At 25.2% G+C, this 11,635-nt stretch overlaps 1 protein-coding gene across 1 annotated transcript in view; it reads right to left on the bottom strand.

Moving 5' to 3' along the window:
- Positions 1-2,309: 2,309 nt before the first annotated feature.
- The window catches only part of cox10 (cytochrome c oxidase assembly factor heme A:farnesyltransferase COX10), a 216,100-nt gene continuing 206,774 nt past the window's right edge, over positions 2,310-11,635 (bottom strand). The window contains exon 8 of the mRNA XM_061931752.1: positions 2,310-2,566. The gene's annotated coding sequence lies outside the window, so the exon portion shown is untranslated. The remainder of the gene's footprint in view (positions 2,567-11,635) is intronic.

Below are 11,635 nucleotides of genomic sequence, written 5' to 3' on the forward strand. Positions count from 1 at the left end.
GGCCCCCGGGCCTTGAGTTTGACACCTGTGCGTTAGCACGTGGCTAGCGCACAATAAAAACAGAGCTCGTGTCCACTTCGGCGACGCCCAAGAGGAAATAATGGAGGTTGGCGAGCACGTAGGTGACATCCAATCCTTTCTTTTTAACAAAGACAATGTATATATATATATATTATATATATATATTATATATATAATACATTAACAATATATTTTGTATACAAGCTGAAAAAAATTTTGCATTTTACTTTAAAAACTGGCAGCTCAGTCACCAGGATTTTACAGTAAAATCAGTGTTTTTTGTTTTTTTTACAGAATATAAAAAAATAGAATAAATCAAATGGAATGGAGAAACAACACCACTGTTTTTAGCGCTAAAATTCAAGCAACAGAGATGCCAGTTTTTATTGTTTTTTTTAACCGTAAAATCTTGTTTTAATGTTTTTTGTGTTTGTTTTTTAATGTTTTAGTGTCTTACTGTATATGGAAAAAAAAAAAAAAAAAAGAGAAAAAACTCAGTAGGCGGAATTTAACCGTAAAATCTATTGTCAATTTTACAGTCTACAATTTGATTGATAATTAGTTTTGACATCATAAGTCAAGCAGATATTTAAGTACAGTAACTGGCAGCTCAGTCACCAGAATTTGACAGTAAAATCAGTGTTTCTTTTTACAGCATATAAAAAATGGACTAAATAGAATGGAATGGAGAAACAACACCACTGTTTTTAGCGGTAAAATTCAAGCAAGAGATGCCAGTTTTTTGGGTTTTTTTACTGTAAAATCTTGTTTTTTTGTGTTTGTTTTTTAATATTTTAGTGTCTTACTGTATATGGAAGAAAAAAAATAGTACCAAAGTTGATTTTACGGTAAAAAAAACTCAGTCGGCGGAATTTAACCGAAAAATCTTTTGTCAATTTTACAGTTTACAATTTGATTGATGATTTGTTTTGAACTCATAAGTCAAGCAGATATTTAAGTACAGTATTTATCTTTATTTTAATAAAAACATATGTTTGGAATACATGATAATATAATATTTCCATATTATTTCCAGGCTTTGGCAGGTCACATAAAATCATGTGGCGGGCCTTGAGTTTGACCCCTGTGTGTTAGCACGTGGCTAATGCACAATAAAAGCAGAGCTCGTGTCCACTTCGGAGACGCCCAAGAATAAATAACGAAGGTTATATATATATATATATATATATATATATATATATATATATATATATATATATATATATATATATATATATATATATATATATATATATATATATATATATATATATATATTGTCATTGTTAAAAAGACAATGTATATATATATATATAATACATTAACAATATATTTTGTATACAAGCTGAAAAAAAATATTTAAATTTTACTTTAAAAACTGGCAGCTCAGTCACCAGAATTTTACAGTAAAATCAGTGTTTTTTTTTACAGCATATAAAAAATGGACTAAATAGAATGGAATGGAGAAACAACACCACTGTTTTTAGCGTTAAAATTCAAGCAAGAGATGCCAGTTTTTTGTTTTTTTTTTACTGTAAAATCTTGTTTTTTGTGTTTGTTTTTTCATGTTTTAGTGTCTTACTGTATATGGAAGAAAAAAAATAGTACCAAAGTTGATTTTATGGTAAAAAAAACTCAGTCGGCGGAATTTAACCGAAAAATCTTTTGTCAATTTTACAGTTTACAATTTGATTGATGATTTGTTTTGAACTCATAAGTCAAGCAGATATTTAAGTACAGTATTTATCTTTATTTTAACTAAAAAAATATTTTTGGAATACATGATAATATAATATTTCCTTATTATTTCCAGGCTTTCACGGGCCACATAAAATCATGTGGCGAACCAGATTTGGCACCCGGGCCTTGAGTTTGACACCTGTGCGTTAGCACGTGGCTAACGCACAATAAAAGCATAGCTAGTCTCCACTTCGGCGACGCCCAAGAAGAGATAATGGAGGTTGGCAAGCACGTAGGTGACATCCAATCCTTTCTTTTTAACAATGACAATGTACACATATATATATTGTATATATATATATATATATGTATATATATATATATATATATATATATAAATAATACATTAACAATATATTTGTTATATAAGCTGAAAAAAATATTTTAATTTTACTTTAAAAACTGGCAGCTTAGTCACCAGAATTTGACAGTAAAATCAGTGTTTTTTTTTACAGCATATAAAAAATGGACTAAATAGAATGGAATGGAGAAACAACACCACTGTTTTTAACGCTAAAATTCAAGCAACAGAGATGCCAGTTTGTCTGTTTTTTACCGTAAAATCTTGTTTTAATGTTTTTTGTGGTTGGCGATCACGAAGGTGACATCCAATCCTCTCTTCTTCCTCCTCTGGATCCAAACAGCTGGCCCGATCAATCCCCTCCCCGGACTCTCCGGATCCCCTCGGACGAGACTTTACGAGGACGTTTGGGCTCCGGCGGCCTCGGCCTTGGCCTCCTTCCTTTTATGTGATGGCGATGTAACCCGACGCCAGAAAACGGGGCACATGTTGACCCGACAGGTGCTGTCAAACAGGGACAACCATCATCATCATCATCATCATCGGCAACCAGGAAGCAGACTCGCGCAAAGAGACACAATCGAGACGTTTATTGAGACAAATACTTACGGAGAGCCCACTATTCTTTTTTCTACCACCAGGATGTTGGGAACATTTCCGACTATTTCGCTTGTTTGCTTCCTTTGGCAACTGAGAGGATGGAGTGTTATTGCAGCTGGAACTAAACCGATATGGGTGTTGTTCAGAGCCGATATCGATCACCAGTGGTCAAGGAAGCTGATAACTGTTATTTATTTGCAGTAAAAGTTATTTAAACATGAATCGTATAAACACTGGACAATGTTAATGTTGGTTTTCGGCCTTGCCGCTTACGTGCAGTGATTTCTCCAGCTTCTCTGAACCGTTTGATGATATTACGGAGCGTAGATGGCGACATCCCTAAATTCCTTGCAAAAGCTGCTTTGTATCAGTCCATCTTAGATGATCTCGGGCCCAGCGAAGCCGGCGGCGTTTCTGGGTGTTGTTGATAAATGGCTTTGGCTTCGCATAGTAGAGTTTTAACTTGCACTTACAGATGTAGCGACCAACTGTAGTTACTGACAGTGGTTTTCTGAAGTGTTCCTGAGCCCATGTGGTGATGTCCTTTACACAGTGATGTGGCTTTTCAATGCAACACCGCCTGAGGGATCCAAGGTCACGGGCATTCAATGTTGGTTTTCGGCCTTCCATTTAGTGAAGTGATTTCTCCAGATTCTCTGAACCTTTCGATGATATTACGGAGCGTAGATGGCGACATCCCTAAATTCCTTGTTGAGAAATGTTGTTCTTAAACAATTTGCTCAGGCATTTGTTGACAAAGTGGTGACCCTCGCCCCCGTCCTTGTTTGTGAATGAGTGAGGAATGGAAGCTGCTTTTTATACCCAATCATGGCACCCACCTGTTCCCAATTAGCCCGTTCACCTGTGGGATGTTCCAAATAAGTCTTTGATGAGCATTCCTCAACTTTCTCACTCTTTTTTGCCACTTGTGCCAGCTTTTTTGAAACATGTTGCAGGCATCAATTATGACTTAACTAATGATTCAGTTTTAAAATATTGGTATATATTGTATTTGATGATGTTTTGTTGTAGTTGTGTTTAAAAAAAAAAAAAAAGACTTATTATTATTACTTCACTAATGATCCAGTTTTAAAATATTGGTATATATTGTATTTGATGATGCAGTTTTGTTGTAGTTGTGTAAAAAAAAAAAGAGAAAAAAAGACTATTATTATTATTACTTCACTAATGATTCAGTTTTAAAATATTGGTATATATTGTATTTGATGATGCAGTTTTGTTGTAGTTGTCTTAATAAAAAAAAAAAGAAGAAAAAAAAGACTATTTTTATTATTATTATTACTTAACTAATGTTTCCGTTTTAAAATATTGGTATATATTGTATTTGATGATGTCGTTTTGTTGTAGTTGGGTGTAAAAAAAATATTTAAAAAAAGACTATTATTATTATTATTATTACTTCACTAATGATCCAGTTTTAAAATATTGGTATATATTGTATTTGATGATGTAGTTTTGTTGTAGTTGTGTTAATTAAAAAAGAAAAAGAAAAAAAGACTATTATTATTATTATTACTTAACTAATGATTCAGTTTAAAATATTGGTATATATTGTATTTGATGATGCAGTTTTGTTGTAGTTGTGTTAATTAAAAAAGAAAAAGAAAAAAAGACTATTATTATTATTATTACTTAACTAATGATTCAGTTTAAAATATTGGTATATATTGTATTTGATGATGCAGTTTTGTTGTAGTTGTGTTAATAAAAAAAAAGAAGAAAAAAAGACTATTATTATTATTACTTAACTAATGATTCAGTTTTAAAATATTGGTATATATTGTATTTGATGATGCAGTTTTGTTGTAGTTGTGTTAATAAAAAAAAAAGAAGAAACAAAGACTATTATTATTATTATTATTACTTAACTAATGATTCAGTTTTAAAATATTGGTATATATTGTATTTGATGATGTCGTTTTGTTATAGTTGTGTGTAAAAAAAATATTTAAAAAAAGACTATTATTATTATTATTACTTCACTATCCATCCATCCATCCATTTTCTACCGCTTATTCCCTTTTGGGGTGGCGGGGGGCGCTGGAGCTTATCTCAGCTACAATCGGGCGGAAGGCGGGGTACACCCTGGACAAGTCGCCACCTCATCGCAGTTTAAATATTGGTATATATTGCATTTGATGATGTAGTTTTGTTGTAGTTGTGTAAAAAAAAAAAAAGACTATTATTATTACTTCACTAATGATCCTGTTTTAAAAAATATTGGTATATATTGTATTTGATGATGTAGTTTTGTTGTAGTTGTGTTAATAAAAAAAGAAGAAAAAAAAAAGATTATTTTTATTTTTATTATTACTTCACTAATGATTCAGTTTAAAATATTGGTATATATTGTATTTGATGATGCAGTTTTGTTGTAGTTGTGTTAATAAAAAAAAAAAGAAGAAACAAAGACTATTATTATTATTATTATTATTACTTAACTAATGATTCAGTTTTAAAATATTGGTATATATTGTATTTGATGATGTCGTTTTGTTGTAGTTGTGTGTAAAAAAAATATTTAAAAAAAGACTATTATTATTATTATTATTACTTCACTAATGATCCAGTTTTAAAATATTGGTATATATTCTATTTGATGATGCAGTTTTGTTGTAGTTGTGTTAATTAAAAAAGAAAAAGAAAAAAAGACTATTATTATTATTATTACTTAACTAATGATTCAGTTTAAAATATTGGTATATATTGTATTTGATGATGCAGTTTTGTTGTAGTTGTGTTAATAAAAAAAAAAGAAGAAACAGACTATTATTATTATTATTATTATTACTTAACTAATGATTCAGTTTTAAAATATTGGTATATATTGTATTTGATGATGTCGTTTTGTTGTAGTTGTGTGTAAAACAAATATTTAAAAAAAGACTATTATTATTATTATTATTACTTCACTAATGATCCAGTTTTAAAATATTGGTATATATTGTATTTGATGATGTAGTTTTGTTGTAGTTGTGTAAAGAAAAAAAGAGAAAAAAAGACTATCATTATTATTACTTCACTAATGATCCAGTTTTAAAATATTGGTATATATTGTATTTGATGATGTAGTTTTGTTGTAGTTGTGTAAAAATAAAAAATAAAACAAAAAAAAAGACTATTATTATTATTATTTCACTAATGATTCTGTTTTAAACATTGGTATATATTGTATTTGATGATGTAGTTTTGTTGTAGTTGCGTAAAAATAAAAAATAAAAAAAATAAAAAGACTAGTATTATTATTATTATTATTATTACTTCACTAATGATTCTGTTTTAAACATTGGTATATATTGTATTTGATGATGTAGTTTTGTTGCAGTTGCGTAAAAATAAAAAATAAAAAAAATAAAAAGACTATTATTATTATTATTATTATTACTTCACTAATGATCCAGTTTTAAAATATTGGTATATATTGTATTTGATGATGTAGTTTTGTTGTAGTTGTGTTTAAAAAAAAAAAAAAAAAAAAGACTTATTATTAATATTACTTCACTAATGATCCAGTTTTAAAATATTGGTATATATTGTATTTGATGATGTAGTTTTGTTGTAGTTGTGTAAAAATAAAAAATAAAACAAAAAAAAGACTATTATTATTACTTCACTAATGATTCTGTTTTAAACATTGGTATATATTGTATTTGATGATGTAGTTTTGTTGTAGTTGCGTAAAAATAAAAAATAAAAAAAATAAAAAGACTAGTATTATTATTATTATTATTATTACTTAACTAATGATCCAGTTTTAAAATATTGGTATATATTGTATTTGATGATGTAGTTTTGTTGTAGTTGTGTGTAAAAAAAAATATAAAAAAATATTTAAAAAAAGACAATTATTATTATTATTATTATTATTATTATTATTATTACTTCACTAATGATTTAGTTTGAAATATTGGTATATATTGTATTTGATGATGTAGTTTTGTTGTAGTTGCGTAAAAATAAAAAATAAAAAAAATAAAAAGACTAGTATTATTATTATTATTACTTCACTAATGATCCAGTTTTAAAATATTGGTATATATTGTATTTGATGATGTAGTTTTGTTGTAGTTGCGTAAAAATAAAAAATAAAAAAAATAAAAAGACTAGTATTATTATTATTATTACTTCACTAATGATCCAGTTTTAAAATATTGGTATATATTGTATTTGATGATGTAGTTTTGTTGTAGTTGTGTTTAAAAAAAAAAAAAAAAAAAAAAAGACTTATTATTAATATTACTTCACTAATGATCCTGTTTTAAAATATTGGTATATATTGTATTTGATGATGTAGTTTTGTTGTAGTTGTGTAAAAATTAAAAATAAAACAAAAAAAAAAGACTATTATTATTATTACTTCACTAATGATCCTGTTTTAAACATTGGTATATATTGTATTTGATGATGTAGTTTTGTTGTAGTTGCGCAAAAATAAAAAATAAAAAAAATAAAAAGACTAGTATTATTATTATTATTATTATTACTTCACTAATGATTCTGTTTTAAATATTGGTATATATTGTATTTGATGATGTAGTTTTGTTGTAGTTGCGTAAAAAAATAAAAAATAAAAAAATAAAAAGACTAGTATTATTATTATTATTACTTCACTAATGATCCAGTTTTAAAATATTGGTATATATTGTATTTGATGATGTAGTTTTGTTGTAGTTGCGTAAAAAAAAATAAATAAATAAAATAAAAAGACTAGTATTATTATTATTATTACTTCACTAATGATCCAGTTTTAAAATATTGGTATATATTGTATTTGATGATGTAGTTTTGTTGTAGTTGTGTTTAAAAAAAAGAAAAAAAAAAGAATTATTATTAATATTACTTCACTAATGATCCTGTTTTAAAATATTGGTATATATTGTATTTGATGATGTAGTTTTGTTGTAGTTGAGTAAAAAAAATAAAAAATAAAAATCATTACTTCACTAATTATTCAGTTTTAAAATATTGGTATATATTGTATTTGATGATGTAGTTTTGTTGTAGTTGAGTAAAAAAAATAAAAAATAAAAATCATTACTTCACTAATTATTCAGTTTTAAATATTGGTCCATCCATCCATCCATTTCCTACCGCTTATTCCCTTTTGGGGTGGCGGGGGGCGCTGGAGCTTATCTCAGCTACAATCAGGCGGAAGGCGGGGTACACCCTGGACAAGTCGCCACCTCATCGCAGTTTAAATATTGGTATATATTGTATTTGATGATGTAGTTTTGTTGTAGTTGTGTAAAAAAAAAAAAAAAGACCATTATTATTACTTCACTAATGATCCTGTTTTAAAAATATTGGTATATATTGTATTTGATGATGTAGTTTTGTTGTAGTTGTGTTAATAAAAAAAGAAAAAAAAAAAAGACTATTTTTATTTTTATTATTACTTAACTAATGATTCAGTTTAAAATATTGGTATATATTGTATTTGATGATGTAGTTTTGTTGTAGTTGTGTAAAAAAAAAAAAAGACTATTATTATTACTTCACTAATGATCCTGTTTTAAAAATATTGGTATATATTGTATTTGATGATGTAGTTTTGTTGTAGTTGTGTAAAAAAAAAAAAGACTATTATTATTATTACTTCACTAATGATCCAGTTTTAAAATATTGGTATATATTGTATTTGATGATGTAGTTTTGTTGTAGTTGTGTTTAAAAAAAAAAAAAAAAAGACTTATTATTAATATTACTTCACTAATGATCCAGTTTTAAAATATTGGTATATATTGTATTTGATGATGTAGTTTTGTTGTAGTTGTGTAAAAATAAAAAATAAAACAAAAAAAAAGACTATTATTATTATTACTTAACTAATGATTCTGTTTTAAACATTGGTATATATTGTATTTGATGATGTAGTTTTGTTGTAGTTGCGTAAAAATAAAAAATAAAAAAAATAAAAAGACTAGTATTATTATTATTATTATTATTACTTCACTAATGATCCAGTTTTAAAATATTGGTATATATTGTATTTGATGATGTAGTTTTGTTGTAGTTGCGTAAAAATAAAAAATAAAAAAAATAAAAAGACTAGTATTATTATTATTATTACTTCACTAATGATCCTGTTTTAAAAATATTGGTATATATTGTATTTGATGATGTAGTTTTGTTGTAGTTGTGTTAATAAAAAAAGAAAAAAAAAAAGACTATTTTTATTTTTATTATTACTTAACTAATGATTCAGTTTAAAATATTGGTATATATTCTATTTGATGATGTAGTTTTGTTGTAGTTGTGTAAAAAAAAAAAAAGACTATTATTATTACTTCACTAATGATCCTGTTTTAAAAATATTGGTATATATTGTATTTGATGATGTAGTTTTGTTGTAGTTGTGTAAAAAAAAAAAAGACTATTATTATTATTACTTCACTAATGATCCAGTTTTAAAACATTGGTATATATTGTATTTGATGATGTAGTTTTGTTGTAGTTGCGTAAAAATAAAAAATAAAAAAAATAAAAAGACTATTATTATTATTATTATTATTACTTCACTAATGATCCAGTTTTAAAATATTGGTATATATTGTATTTGATGATGTAGTTTTGTTGTAGTTGTGTTTAAAAAAAAAAAAAAAAAAAAGACTTATTATTAATATTACTTCACTAATGATCCAGTTTTAAAATATTGGTATATATTGTATTTGATGATGTAGTTTTGTTGTAGTTGTGTAAAAATAAAAAATAAAACAAAAAAAAGACTATTATTATTACTTCACTAATGATTCTGTTTTAAACATTGGTATATATTGTATTTGATGATGTAGTTTTGTTGTAGTTGCGTAAAAATAAAAAATAAAAAAAATAAAAAGACTAGTATTATTATTATTATTATTATTACTTAACTAATGATCCAGTTTTAAAATATTGGTATATATTGTATTTGATGATGTAGTTTTGTTGTAGTTGTGTGTAAAAAAAAATATAAAAAAATATTTAAAAAAAGACAATTATTATTATTATTATTATTATTATTATTATTATTATTATTATTATTATTACTTCACTAATGATTTAGTTTGAAATATTGGTATATATTGTATTTGATGATGTAGTTTTGTTGTAGTTGCGTAAAAATAAAAAATAAAAAAAATAAAAAGACTAGTATTATTATTATTATTACTTCACTAATGATCCAGTTTTAAAATATTGGTATATATTGTATTTGATGATGTAGTTTTGTTGTAGTTGCGTAAAAATAAAAAATAAAAAAAATAAAAAGACTAGTATTATTATTATTATTACTTCACTAATGATCCAGTTTTAAAATATTGGTATATATTGTATTTGATGATGTAGTTTTGTTGTAGTTGTGTTTAAAAAAAAAAAAAAAAAAAAAAGACTTATTATTAATATTACTTCACTAATGATCCTGTTTTAAAATATTGGTATATATTGTATTTGATGATGTAGTTTTGTTGTAGTTGTGTAAAAATTAAAAATAAAACAAAAAAAAAAGACTATTATTATTATTACTTCACTAATGATTCTGTTTTAAACATTGGTATATATTGTATTTGATGATGTAGTTTTGTTGTAGTTGCGCAAAAATAAAAAATAAAAAAAATAAAAAGACTAGTATTATTATTATTATTATTATTACTTCACTAATGATTCTGTTTTAAATATTGGTATATATTGTATTTGATGATGCAGTTTTGTTGTAGTTGCGTAAAAAAAATAAAAAATAAAAATAAAAAGACTAGTATTATTATTATTATTACTTCACTAATGATCCAGTTTTAAAATATTGGTATATATTGTATTTGATGATGTAGTTTTGTTGTAGTTGTGTTTAAAAAAAAGAAAAAAAAAAGAATTATTATTAATATTACTTCACTAATGATCCTGTTTTAAAATATTGGTATATATTGTATTTGATGATGTAGTTTTGTTGTAGTTGAGTAAAAAAAATAAAAAATAAAAATCATTACTTCACTAATTATTCAGTTTTAAAATATTGGTATATATTGTATTTGATGATGTAGTTTTGTTGTAGTTGAGTAAAAAAAATAAAAAATAAAAATCATTACTTCACTAATTATTCAGTTTTAAATATTGGTCCATCCATCCATCCATTTTCTACCGCTTATTCCCTTTTGGGGTGGCGGGGGGCGCTGGAGCTTATCTCAGCTACAATCAGGCGGAAGGCGGGGTACACCCTGGACAAGTCGCCACCTCATCGCAGTTTAAATATTGGTATATATTGTATTTGATGATGTAGTTTTGTTGTAGTTGTGTAAAAAAAAAAAAAAAGACCATTATTATTACTTCACTAATGATCCTGTTTTAAAAATATTGGTATATATTGTATTTGATGATGTAGTTTTGTTGTAGTTGTGTAAAAAAAAAAAAGACTATTATTATTATTACTTCACTAATGATCCAGTTTTAAAATATTGGTATATATTGTATTTGATGATGTAGTTTTGTTGTAGTTGTGTAAAAAAAAAAAAAAAGACCATTATTATTACTTCACTAATGATCCTGTTTTAAAAATATTGGTATATATTGTATTTGATGATGTAGTTTTGTTGTAGTTGTGTAAAAAAAAAAAAGACTATTATTATTATTACTTCACTAATGATCCAGTTTTAAAATATTGGTATATATTGTATTTGATGATGTAGTTTTGTTGTAGTTGTGTTTAAAAAAAAAAAAAAAAAGACTTATTATTAATATTACTTCACTAATGATCCAGTTTTAAAATATTGGTATATATTGTATTTGATGATGTAGTTTTGTTGTAGTTGTGTAAAAATAAAAAATAAAACAAAAAAAAAGACTATTATTATTATTACTTAACTAATGATTCTGTTTTAAACATTGGTATATATTGTATTTGATGATGTAGTTTTGTTGTAGTTGCGTAAAAATAAAAAATAAAAAAAATAAAAAGACTAGTATTATTATTATTATTATTATTAC

The sequence above is a fragment of the Nerophis lumbriciformis genome, linkage group LG39 (assembly GCF_033978685.3).
Source record: "Nerophis lumbriciformis linkage group LG39, RoL_Nlum_v2.1, whole genome shotgun sequence".
In the NCBI taxonomy this organism is placed as follows: domain Eukaryota; kingdom Metazoa; phylum Chordata; class Actinopteri; order Syngnathiformes; family Syngnathidae; genus Nerophis; species Nerophis lumbriciformis.